This window comes from Pinus tabuliformis, chromosome 7, assembly GCF_031772625.1.
Source record: "Pinus tabuliformis cultivar Carrire ecotype Pingquan chromosome 7, CPIR1, whole genome shotgun sequence".
NCBI lineage: Eukaryota > Viridiplantae > Streptophyta > Pinopsida > Pinales > Pinaceae > Pinus > Pinus tabuliformis.
In genome coordinates, this window is record NC_142293.1 from 29,871,478 (window position 1) to 29,884,065 (window position 12,588).

A 12,588-nucleotide genomic window follows, 5' to 3' on the forward strand; every position below is an offset into this window, starting at 1 on the left:
ATCTTTCATGGATCAGATCTTCAAATTGCATGGCATGCCCACTTCTATTGTGTCCGACCGCGACCCGATCTTCACCAGTAATTTTTGGCAAGAACTCTTCAGAATACAAGGCACTCAACTAAAACTCAGTACTTCCTATCATTCGCAAACAGATGGTCAAACCGAAGCCGTCAATAAATGTCTAGAAACCTACCTTAGGTGTTTCACTTCAGAAAAGCAACACCTTTGGGTACAGTGGTTACCTCTGGCTGAATGGTGGTATAACACCAACTATCATGCCACCACCAAAATGACTCCCTATGAAGCAGTATATGGTCAACTCCCACCTTCACCTACTTCGTATCTCAAGGGATGCTTAAAAGTACAAGCAGTGGATCAACTCCTACAACACCGCGCAACCATGCTCGCCCATCTTCGAGAGAATCTTCATCAAGCTCATAACCGCATGAAGCAACAGGTAGACCAACATCGCTCAGAGCGCCAATTTCAAGAAGGGGATCAGGTCTTTTTATGGCTACAACCATATAAGCAAACATCACTCAAAGACAAGGGGTGTCAGAAACTCTCTCCCAAATTCTACGAACCATATCAAGTACTTCAACGCATTGGAGAAGTGGCCTACAAGTTGGCCTTGCCACCTACTGCAAAAATCCATCCAGTTTTCCATGTCTCATGCCTCAAGAAAGTGATTGGGAACAATTTCAGAATTCAGACCCATCTACCTGAATTGGACGAAGAAGGGTCCATCTGGCTTCAACCCGAACAGGTCCTAGACACACGAGACAAGCAACTGCGCGACCGCATGATTAAGGAAGTCCCTGTCAAATGGAAAGACACCTCTCCGGAAGATGCAACTTGGGAACTAGCCACTATTCTTCAGCAGTTTCCGCAGCTTCAGCCTTGAGGACAAGGCTAGTCTTAAGGGGGAGGGCATGTTAGGGTCCCACCCTAACCCCCTTATTTATGTAATGGGATCACGTCATAGTCAAGAGTCAATAAAGCCCATATTAATAATTGTAAGTGGTTAATCTGCAATTAATGATGGAACCACAGTTAGTTGCAAATGGGCCGTAGTATTAGATAGATGGTATTAATAAAACCCACGGTATTGGCCTGTGGTATTGCATGTATGAGTCATATATAAAGGATAGAGACTCCCTGTGAGGAGCATCGTGTCTTATTTTGTAATCGAGCTCTGCTCTATTGGAGGTTGCCCCCTCGAAGAGGCAAGTGAACATTACTCTCTGAATAATAAAATCATTGCTATTCTGTGTTCTGGGTATCTTTTCTTCGCATATTCTATATTTGGGTATCATTTTGCAGGTTAAGAGCATAACAAGAACCCATATAAAATGCACCACCACTAGTGCATTTTCTATCATCCACGCTTCCTGCCCAATCTGCATCTGTATATGCATGAAGTGTAACATCTGTATCCCTAGGATACCATAAACCAAAATTCTGAGTTCCTTGAACATATTTGAAGATCCTTTTGACTGCCTGAAGGTGTGATTCCTTTGGATTTGCTTGGAATCTTCCAACTATTCCTACTACATGCATGATGTCTGGTCGGGTACCTGTTAGATAAAGAAAACTGCCAATCATGGATCTATAGGTTGGTTGATGTACTACTGCTGATTCATCATTTGAGCTGAGACTACATCCTGTTACCATGGGGGTACATACTAGTTTAGAATCTTCCATGCCATATTTTTTCAAGATCTTCTTGAGATACTTGGTTTGTGATAGAAAAATACCATCTTTATTCTATTGAACTTGTAGGCTGAGGAAATATGTGAGCTCACCAAGCAGGGACATTTCAAATTCTTGCTGCATTACCAAAGCAAAGTTTTGACTCATGGCTTCTTCATTGCTACCAAAAATGATATCATCAACATACACAACAAGTATTAGCAATTTATCATTATCAATCTTTGTATATAGATTGCTATCAGCTGATCCTTTTGAAAAACCTTGTTGATGGAGGTATTTGTCAAGACGGTAATACTAGGCCCTTGGAGCTTGTTTTAGACCATAGAGAGCCTTTCTGAGTCGGCATACAAGTTTTGGATCATTTCCAAGGATGAATCTGTCTGGTTGCTCAATATATACTTCTTCTTCTAAGTCTCCATTAAGAAATGCAGATTTTATATCCATTTGGTATGCTTTGAATTTTTGAAAGCTAGAAAGAGAAAGGAACATTCTTATGGCTTCAAGTCTAGCAACAGATGCAAAAGTTTCTTCAAAATCTATACCTTCTTGTTGAGCATATCCTTTACAAACAAGTCTGCCCTTATTTTTGATAACTTCACCATTTTCATTCAGCTTGTTTTTGAATATCCATTTGGTTCCTATGATATTCTTATCATGAGGTCTAGGAACTAATTCCCAAGTATTGTTCTTTTCAATTTGCTCAAGTTCTTCATTCATGACCTTGACCCAACATTCATCTTTACATGCTTCATTTACATTTTGAGGTTCAATGGAGGAAAGCAATGCTAGATAGATTGAAGCTTCTGTAATAGTTCTTCTTGTCTGCACACCTGCCTCTTTCTATGCCAAAATTTGAGTCTCTGGATGATTTTTCTGAACATACCTGGATGGAGTCTTTTCTTCTGCCGTTGTCTTTTCTTCTAGTGCTTCATTGGTTTCTTCTTCTTCAGAATTAGTCTGATTTGATGTGGAAGGATAATCCTCATCTTCTCCACAATCTTCGGTTTTTACCTACTTTGGATTTTTGCCTGCTTCATCAACCACAACATCAATACTTTCAATAATTTTCCCAAGTCTTTTATTATAACACTTGTATCCTTTACTCCAGGAAGAGTAACCAAGGAGAATGCCTTCATCTGCTCTAGGTTCAAACTTGCCAAGTTTTTCATCAGTCCTTTTGATGTAACATTTTCTTCCAAAGACTTTGAAGTATTTCATAGTAGGAGTCTTACCATACCAAAGTTCATGTGAAGTTTGAGTATTGTTTACCTGAACGTTTGCTTTGTTGAGAATAGTTACGACAACAAATGCAGCTTCACCCCAGAAGGTTGCAGGAGTTCTAGACTCATCTAGCATGGCACAAGCCATTTGTTGAACAGTTCTGTTCATCCTTTATACCACTCCATTTTGCTGAGGAGTCCTTGCGGTGGAGAATTCTCTTTTTATTCCATGTTCTTCACAAAAGTCGAAGAATTCATCCGAGGTAAATTCCCCTCCTCGTTCAGATCTGAGGCATTTGATTTTGCGATCTGATTCATTTTCAACCAAAGATTTGAAGGCTTTGAACTTTTCAAATGCTTCATCTTTATGCTTTAGAAGTCCTATCCAACTCATGCTGGAAAAATTGTCAATGAACAATATAAAGTATTCTTCTCCACGAGGTGACTTTTTCCTTGATGGACCAAATAAATCAGTATGAACAAGTTCAAGAGGCTTACTAACTAATCCTTCCTTCTCTGGGAAATGTGCTTTGGTTTGCTTACCAAATTGACATGATTTGCATATTGTATTTTCTGGAATGTTGATATTAGGAAGATCACGAACAGCCTGGAATTTGCATGCTTTCCTTATTTGAGGGAAGCTTAGATGCCCCAATCTTCTATGCCATAGCCAATGTTCATCATTTTTTCTTAGATAGAAATGTTGTTGTCCTCCCTTGAGTATGTATAAATTATTTGGAGTTCTTATGCCTTTGATCACGGTTTCTCCTGTATCAAGCTCACGAACAACACATCCATTTGATCGAAATACTACTTCATTTTCTTGATCACATTTGAATGACACTCAATAGGTTATGCTTTAGACCATCAACATACATAACATTCCTAGCTTTAACCTTTTGTTTTAAGGGAACAAAACCTTTACCTTTTATGACAACAGGAGTGTCATTTCCAAATGAGACCTTCTTTTCCTTTTCTAAGGCATTAAATGATTGAAGTTTTTCTTTATCACATGTCATGTGTTTCACGCATCCACTGTTGATGTACCACTGATTTTCTTGTCCTTTTGCATACAAGGCTATACCACATCTTTCTATTTTTGGTTCTTTCTTTCTCCATGTTTTGGGACCCAATGAAGTTTTCTTCTTTTGAGATGTTTGCCGAAATTTACTCCTGCATTCAGAATCTTCATGACCAAAGTTGTTACAGATAGAGCATTCCATTTCATTTTCAAGAGGAGAAAATTTATTGTAGGTTCTTTTCATGATCCTAGTCACATTCGTTTGATTTCGTGCTTCTCTAGTCATGATGGTCTTGTAAGCAACACATTGAGCAGATTTGTTTCCAAAGTTATGACATGAAATAAACATTGGCCATTAAAGAAGTTCCTGCGATTATCGAATCTACTGACCTCATGATTTATTCTTGAAATAGATTGAGTATGATTTACCTGAGGTTAGTTGTAGCTTTTTTTCATCCTTGAAGTAGATTGAACCCGATTTACCTGGTGATATGCTTTATGCCTTTGCCGACGATTGTCAAACTATTCACTTCTCTTTGCTGCATCAAGATAGCTTTTAGTGGAGGTTGACGGCTTCTATGCTTGATATGCTTCTTCAGTATATCCAAGACCTGTCTTTATCAGAGGAGAGCACTGCACTTTGATAATTTCATCTAAAGTTTCTAATCCTTTAGCAAATCTGAGATTGAGAGCTTTTGTTTTCTCAATATCTTTTCTTAGACCCACAATTTCACATTCTAGTTTTTCATTGTGTTTTTCTCTTTCAGCAAGTTGGAATGTCAGAGTATCTATAATCATATTCTTTTATTCTAAATAGATTTTGAGTCTAGAGATTTCTTCATAAAGGTCATCTTCATCTAAAGCATCCAAGAAATCATCATCTTCAAAAGTCATAAGAAGTCTACAGTCATTACTATTTTCATCTTCATCACTATTTGATAAACCATCGCTATCTTCATGCGTATAGTAGCTATTCTTACTTACATTTTGTTTTCTATTCCATTTTGCTGATTCCTTACCTTTATCAAGCTTTTCTTTATGAGGACATTTGGCCGCATAATGAACAACTCTTCCACAAGTAAAACATTTGAAAGGTAGTTTAACTCTGAATCTTCCAGAACCCCGTTGAAGGTTCTTGATAAATTTTGCTTCTTCCTCTCCTTCTAAAATATGTCCTGATTCATTGAGCTCTTCTCTTCCTGAAGCTTTAAATGCGGCTTCTCTCATATCTGATGGACCTCCTTTTCTCATTTTGAAAGCAGTTAAGATTCCATTCAGCTGTGTCATAGTAATACTATGAAGATCCTGCTTTTCTTCTATGGTAGAAACTTTTGATTCAAACTTAGTAGACAAGGATCTTAAAACCTTTTCAACTAAAGTAACTTCTTTTATCTCTTCACCCAAGTTTTTCATGCAATTAACAATCTCATCTATATGTAGGAACTAATTAGCTATACTTTCATCATTGTGCATTTTGAGAGTTTCATATTGAATTCTAAGAGATTGTAATTTTGCACGTTTTACTTGATTGTCTCCTTCATAGCTTAGAACGATCTTGTCCCATATTTTTTTGGTGGTTTTGAGCTGCATAACCTTGACAAATTCTAATTGTGATAGAATCCCCAATAATGTATTGACAACCTTGGCATTGGTTTCATATTGATTTTTACCTGCTGTATCTGTAGGAATTGCTGATGGAAATGTATATTCTCCTTTCACGATTTCCCAAACATTTGTTCCAAGAGATTGAAGATAGGTTGTGGTTCTTACTTTCCAATAAACGAAATTGCTCCCATCAAATATTGGTGGTCTAATGGATCCCTCTCTTTCGTAGTTACTCATGATGATGTTGGGTTGTGTTATATTCTTTCCACCTATGGTTTTGTGCGTGATTTTCGCACATGTTTTTTGGACGCGATGGTTTTTTGGTCCATGGTATTGGACACGATGGTTTTCAGTCCATGGTATTGGACGCGATGGTTTTCGGTCCATGGTATTGGATGCTTCGGCATGTATAAATATGTATTGTAACATTGAAAGGAAAATAATGAAAAAATCAAGCTGGTAGTCTCGGTTTTGGGATCCAGGGGAAAATCTCTGTGTATATGTGTTTTATGTGTTCTGCTCTTGTATTATTTATTTTCTATGTTTTAGAATTCGTATGCAGGTAATTTCTGTATAGGGTTAAAAACTACATTTGGTATTGGAGCAGATTTGGCTTCAAGGGGATGCTTTTGTTGCTGAGGGGTTTCGCTCAAGCCTGTGGTAGACCCTGTTCAGTGGGAGATCTGCGAGATCGATTCTGGTGGTGAAAGAAGATGGCGAGCAGTGGAAAGATAGAGATCGAGAAATTTAATGGTCAGAGTTTTGAGTTGTGGAAACTCAAGATGGAGGATCTGTTGGTGGATAAAGATCAGTGGATCGTGGTAGATCTGGGTACTAAACCAACGAGAGTGTCCAATGAAGAATGGAAGAAGTTGGCTTGGAAGGCAAAGAGCAAAATATGATTGTGTGTCTTAGATTCAATATTGTTGAATGTATCAGGGGAAGCTACAACAAAGGCTTTGTGGGACAAGTTAGGGACTTTGTACCAATCTAAGTCTCTGGTGAATAAATTGTTCCTGTGGAAAAAGCTGTATAACCTGAGGATGAAAGATGGAGACTCGGTGACAGAGCATCTGAACGCATTTAATACTGTGGTAAGTCAGTTAGCATTTGTTGATATTAAAATTTCAGATGAAGATAAGTGCATTAGTTTGTTGTGTTCTCTACCAGATTCGTGGGATAGTCTGGTTATTGCAATAGGTAGCAATGCAACTGCCTTGCAGTTTGATGAAATAGTCTCCGCCTTGCTGACGGAGGAGATGAGATGGAAAAATTGGAGAGCCAAAATGGTGATGCCTTTTCTGTATGAGGATGGTCCTAGAACAGAAACAAAAATAATTCATCGAGTGGGAGATCTAAATCTAGAGGGAGATCTAAATCTCCAGGAAAACCTGTAAAAGTGGTGTGCTGGAAATGCGGAAAGGAAGGCCACTTCAAAAGGGACCGTAAATATAAATCTCCTCACGAAGGAAAGCGATCTAGTGAGGCTCCTTCTGCAGAGGCGAAAACCACCTTAGATGAAGGTGGGGATGTGTACTTGGCTTCTTCGAGTACACATGTAGATCATGAGGCATGGTTGATTGACTCAGGTGCATCCTTTCACTTCACTCCCCATAGAGAGTGGTTTTGTGAGTATGAGAAATATGATGCTGGTGATGTCTTCTTGGGGGATGACAAGAAGGCTAGAATCATTGGTCGTGGAAAAGTAAAGTTGAAGCTGCAAGGTGGAAGGGTTAGAACACTTCTGGGTGTTCTGCATATTCTTGCATTAGCCAGAAATCTAATTTATGTTAGTAAGCTGGATGATGCAGGTGTAGAAACAATGTTCGAGAAGGATACCTGCAAGATGGTTCGGGGAGCACTGGTATTGATGCGGGGAGTTCAGATTGGAACTCTGTACAAGCTGCAAGGTAGCACTGTTGTTGATGGGTGCAACAGTTCCATGGTTCCTGAAAGTGGAGCAGAAAATCTAGTGGTCTCTGGAGAAAAGACCATGCTGTGGCATCAAAGGCTTGGACATATTAGAGAGAAGGGCCTTCGAATACTTCATGGTAAAGGTATGGTAGAAGGTATGAGTAATAGCTCTCTGGATTTTGATTTATGTGAAAATTGTGTATACGGGAAGCAGAATCAGGTGAGTTTCCCCTCTGGTGGTAAGAGGGCGAAACATATATTAGAGCTTGTGCACAGTGATGTGTTTGGACCTGTGAAGGTTCCATCATTGGGTAAGTCTATGTACTATGTATCATTTATATATGACTTCTCAAGGAATACATGGATATATTTCCTTAAGAAGAAATTTGAGGTCTTTGAGAGGTTTAAGGAATTTAAGGCTCTAGTGGAAAACCAGACAGAGAAGAAGATAAAGGTGCTGAGGATAGACAATGGTGGAGAGTTTTGCAGTAAGGAATTTGAAGAACTCTGCAAGAAGTGTGATATAGCACGACAGAAGACTACTCCATATACACCTCAGCAAAATGGAGTTGCAGAAAGAATGAACAAGACGTTGATGGAAAGGGCAAGAAGCATGCTCAATGGTGCCGGGTTCAGACAGAATTTTGGGCAGAGGCAGTGGATACTGCATGTTACTTGGTCAACAGGTCACCTTCATCAGCATTGGAGGGTAAGAATCCACAAGAGGTATGGACTGGTAAGAAACCCTCTCTTTCACATATAAGGGTATTTGGATGTGATGCATATGTACATGTTCCAAAGGAGAGACGAACCAAGTTGGATGGTAAATTTGAAAAGTGCATCTTTATTGGGTATAAGGATGGTTTAAAGGGTTATAATCTTTGGAACCCAGTAACAAGGAAGGTTGTGTACAGCCGAGATGTGGTGTTAAGAGAAGTGAAAGATGTTATTAAACATGAATTCCAACCAAAGGAACCTGAGAAGATAGAGTTTGAGCTAAAGGAGGAAGATTCAGACTCTACAACAGAGGAGGAATCCGAAGATGAAGAGCCACAAACTCCGGCTGTGAGAAGATCAGTTCGAGAAAGAAGGTAGCTAGAAAGGTATAGTCCGTCTTCTTTCTATTCAAATTTTGCTTTGTCTGTTACTAATGATGATCCTAGAAATGTGAAGGAAGCAGTGTATTCAGAGGATGGAAAACTCTGGAAGGAGGCCATGGTTGATGAAATTGCATCTTTACACAAAAATGAGGCTTGGGATCTGGTGGAGTTTCCGGTTGGAAGGAAACCCATTGGCAGCAAATTGGTGTTCAAAAAGAAGACAAATGTAGAAGGAAAAGTGGAGAAATACAAAGCTCGGTTGGTAGCAAAAGGTTATTCCCAGGTGTTGGGAATTGATTTTGGTGATATTTTTTCTCCTATTGCCAAGGTAACTTCTATTAGATTACTTTTATCTGTTGCTACTGCTTTTTATTTTGAGGTAGAATAGATGGATGTGAAGACAACATTTCTTCACGGGGATCTGGAAGAGGAGATCTACATGAAGCAACCTAAAGGCTTTACGGTGAAGGGTAAGAAAGAACTAGTATGTAAGTTTAAGAAGTTTCTATATGGGTTAAAACAGTCACCAAGGACGTGGTATCAGAAATTTGATACATTTATACGGGGACTTGGCTTCACCAGAAGCAAAGCAGATCACTGTGTGTATTTTAAATTAATTGGTGACCGTGTTATTTATCTGGTCTTGTATGTGGATGATATGTTGTTGGTTGGAAATGACAAAGAATTTATCTAGGATTTGAAGACCCAATTGTCTTCCAAATTCGACATGAAAGATTGTTATGCTCTTAACCTGCAAGACAATACTGGAATACAGAATATGTGAAGAAATATACCCAGAACATAGAATAGTGAGAAACAACAACAAGTATTTTATTATTCAAAAAGCAATGTTCACTTGCCTCTTCGAGGGGGAAACCTCCAATAGAGCAGAGATCGATTACAAAATAAGACACGATGCTCCTCGCAGGGAGTCTCTATCCTTTATATATGACTCATACATGCAATACCATGGATAAATACCATGGTTCTTATTAATACCATCTATCTAATACAATGGCCCATTTGCAACTAATTGTGGTCCCGTCATTAATTGCAGGTTTCCAGACATTTGTTGACGGGCTCAGTTTGACCATCTTTTGTGGATGATAGGAAGTACTGAGTTTTAGTTGGGTGCCTTGTAGCCTGAAGAGTTCCTGCCAAAATTCACTGGTGAAGATCGGGTCACGATCAGACACAATAGAAGTGGGCATGCCATGCAATTTGAAGATCTGATCCATGAAATATTGAGCGACCAAAGTCGGTGTAAACGGGTGGGGTAGGGCGCAGAAATGAGTATACTTAGAAAGTCGGTCGACAACCACCATGATGACTGACTTGTTTCCCGACTTTGGAAGACCTGTAATGAAATCCATAGAAACCTCCGTCATATAGATGCTGGGATGGGCAACGGTTGTAATGTGCCTGGTGCTTTGACTGTCTCCCCTTTGTGGCGTTGACAGAAATCGCATTCCGCTACAAAAGTAAGGATGTCATTTTTCATGCCTGTCCACAAAAATGATCTTCTAGTGCGAGCATATGTCTTCTGAAAGCTTGAATGTCCTACAGTGGGGGATGAGTGCAATTATGCCAAAATGCGGCTTTTGAGGGTGGATGTTGGTGATATTACAACTCTGTCCTTGTAGCGAAGAATCTTATCCTGCCACGAGTAGCCCTTGGTGGAATTTGGATCCGCCTGCAATTGAGTAATGAGTTGGGAGAGCCCAGGATGTGAAAACCATTCCCTGCGAGCCTCTTCAATCCATTTTGGAATGGGAAGGGAAATTGCGAGCAGGGTACTTTCCTCAAATTGGTGAGATAATGCATCTGCTACACTATTTTTGCGCCCTTTCTTGTAAATGATCTCATAATCATATCCCAGCATTTTGGCGAGCCATTTATTTTGTTGTGGGGAGGATAGGTGTTGCTCCAAAAAATATTTAAGACTGTGATGGTCTGTGCAGATTTGGAAACGTCGCCCCAGTAAGTAAGGTCGCCAGGTATCTACTGCATGTAAGATGGCCATCATTTCCTTCTCATAGGTAGATTGTCCCAGATTCCTCCCACTTAGTTGTTGGCTTGTGAAGGCCAAGGGTCGACCTTCCTGCATTAAGACTGCCCCAATACCCGTACCCGAAGCATCACATTCAATGACAAAATATTTGGTGAAATCAGGTAGTGCTAAGACTGGAGTGGAACACATGGCATTTTTGAGAGCTGTAAATGCCTGTTGTGCATCATCATTCCAGAAGAATGAATTTTTCTTGAGGATTTGAGTGAGGGGCTTCGCAATGCGGCCATAATTGCGGACAAATTTGCGATAATATCCTGTGAGACCCAAAAATCCTCTCAGGCTCTTCAAGGTCTTAGGTTGAGGCCAATCCTGCATTGCCTGGATCTTTTTGGGGTCCACCTTGACACCTTCATGCCCCACAATGTGGCCCAAATACTCAACTTCTTCCATGCCAAAAGAACATTTGGACATCTTAACAGATAATTTATGCTTGCGGAGCAGTTGTAAGAGCAGATCTACATGCTGAAGATGTGCGGCCCAAGTGCAACTATAGATGAGGATGTCATCAAAGAAGACAAGGACAAATTTCCTCAGATATGGTTTGAGAAGGTGGTTCATAAGGCTCTAAAAAGTAGATGGGTCATTACAAAGACCGAATGGCATGACCAGGAACTCATAATGACCTTCATGAGTTCTGAAAGCAGTCTTTGGAATGTCAACTTCCTTCATGCGAATTTGGTGATAGCCTGAGCGAAGATCCAACTTAGTGAAGAATTGAGCCCCATTGAGTTCATCCAACAAATCATCAACAACTGGGATGGGAAATTTATCTTTGACTGTCAACTTATTGAGGGCCCTGAAGTCTGGACACATCTACCATTCCCCATCTTTCTTGAGCACCATGACCACCGGTGATGAATAAGGACTAATGCTGGGACAAATGACACCTGCTTCCAAAAGTTCCTTGATTATTTTTTCTATTTCATTCTTTTGGGTGAATGGATATCTGTATGGGCGCACATTTGGTGGTTGGGCCCCTGGAACCAATGTGATGCTATGATCATGTTCCCCTCGCAAGGGTGGAAGCTCATGAGGCTTGTCAAAGATTGGCAGATGGTTATTTAAAATCTGTTGCATCTTAGGATGAATCGGCAGAGAATTGGGTTCGACGGCCTGGATGACATTAAATTGAGCGATAACTCCATGATGGCCCTTTTTTAGCAATTTTTCCATCCTATGTGAGCTGATGATAGAGGGAGCTCCCGCGTGGAGTCCACGGAGGGTATATGTGGAGTTGTTCTGCTTAAATCTCATATATAACTCCTAAAAATCCATTGTGATTGGCCCAAGAGTGCGAAGCCATTCAGCACCGAGGACAATGTTGCACCCTCCCATGTGTATGGAAAACATGTGGGTCTTCAACTGATAATCCCCCATTTGAAGTTTGACATTTTCACAGCGGCCTTCACATTTCATTGTTCCCCCATCTGCAATTTGGACTTGGAAGTTAGAAACTGCTCGTACAAAACAATGCACTGCTTCCGCGACTTTTTGATGGATGAAATTATGTGTACTTCCACTATCAATTAAGACTACTACTGGGTGATGTTTAATAAAACCTCTGATTTTGAGAGTTTGAGGTGAAGAAATCCCTGCCAAAGCATGCAGCAAAATAACTGGTTCATCAGGGACATTGTCCTTGTGGTTGTCTTCTTCTACCTCCTCCGGTTCCTCAAGTGGTGGGGCTTCCTCTGATGAGCTGTAGTCAGTGGCATCAATTTGAAAAAATTTAGGCTCCTTGCATTTATGACCTCGGGAGTATTTTTCATCACAGTAGTAACATAATCCCCGTTTTCTTCTTTCGGCCATTTCTGCAGGTGACACCTTTTGAACCTTAAGTGTTTGAGTCGTGCTGTGAGCCTGTGGGGGGCGACCCTTGGCAGTGAAATTTGGGCAAATGGACTGGGATGCTAATGCACATTCCACATTACGAGCTACCTTGAA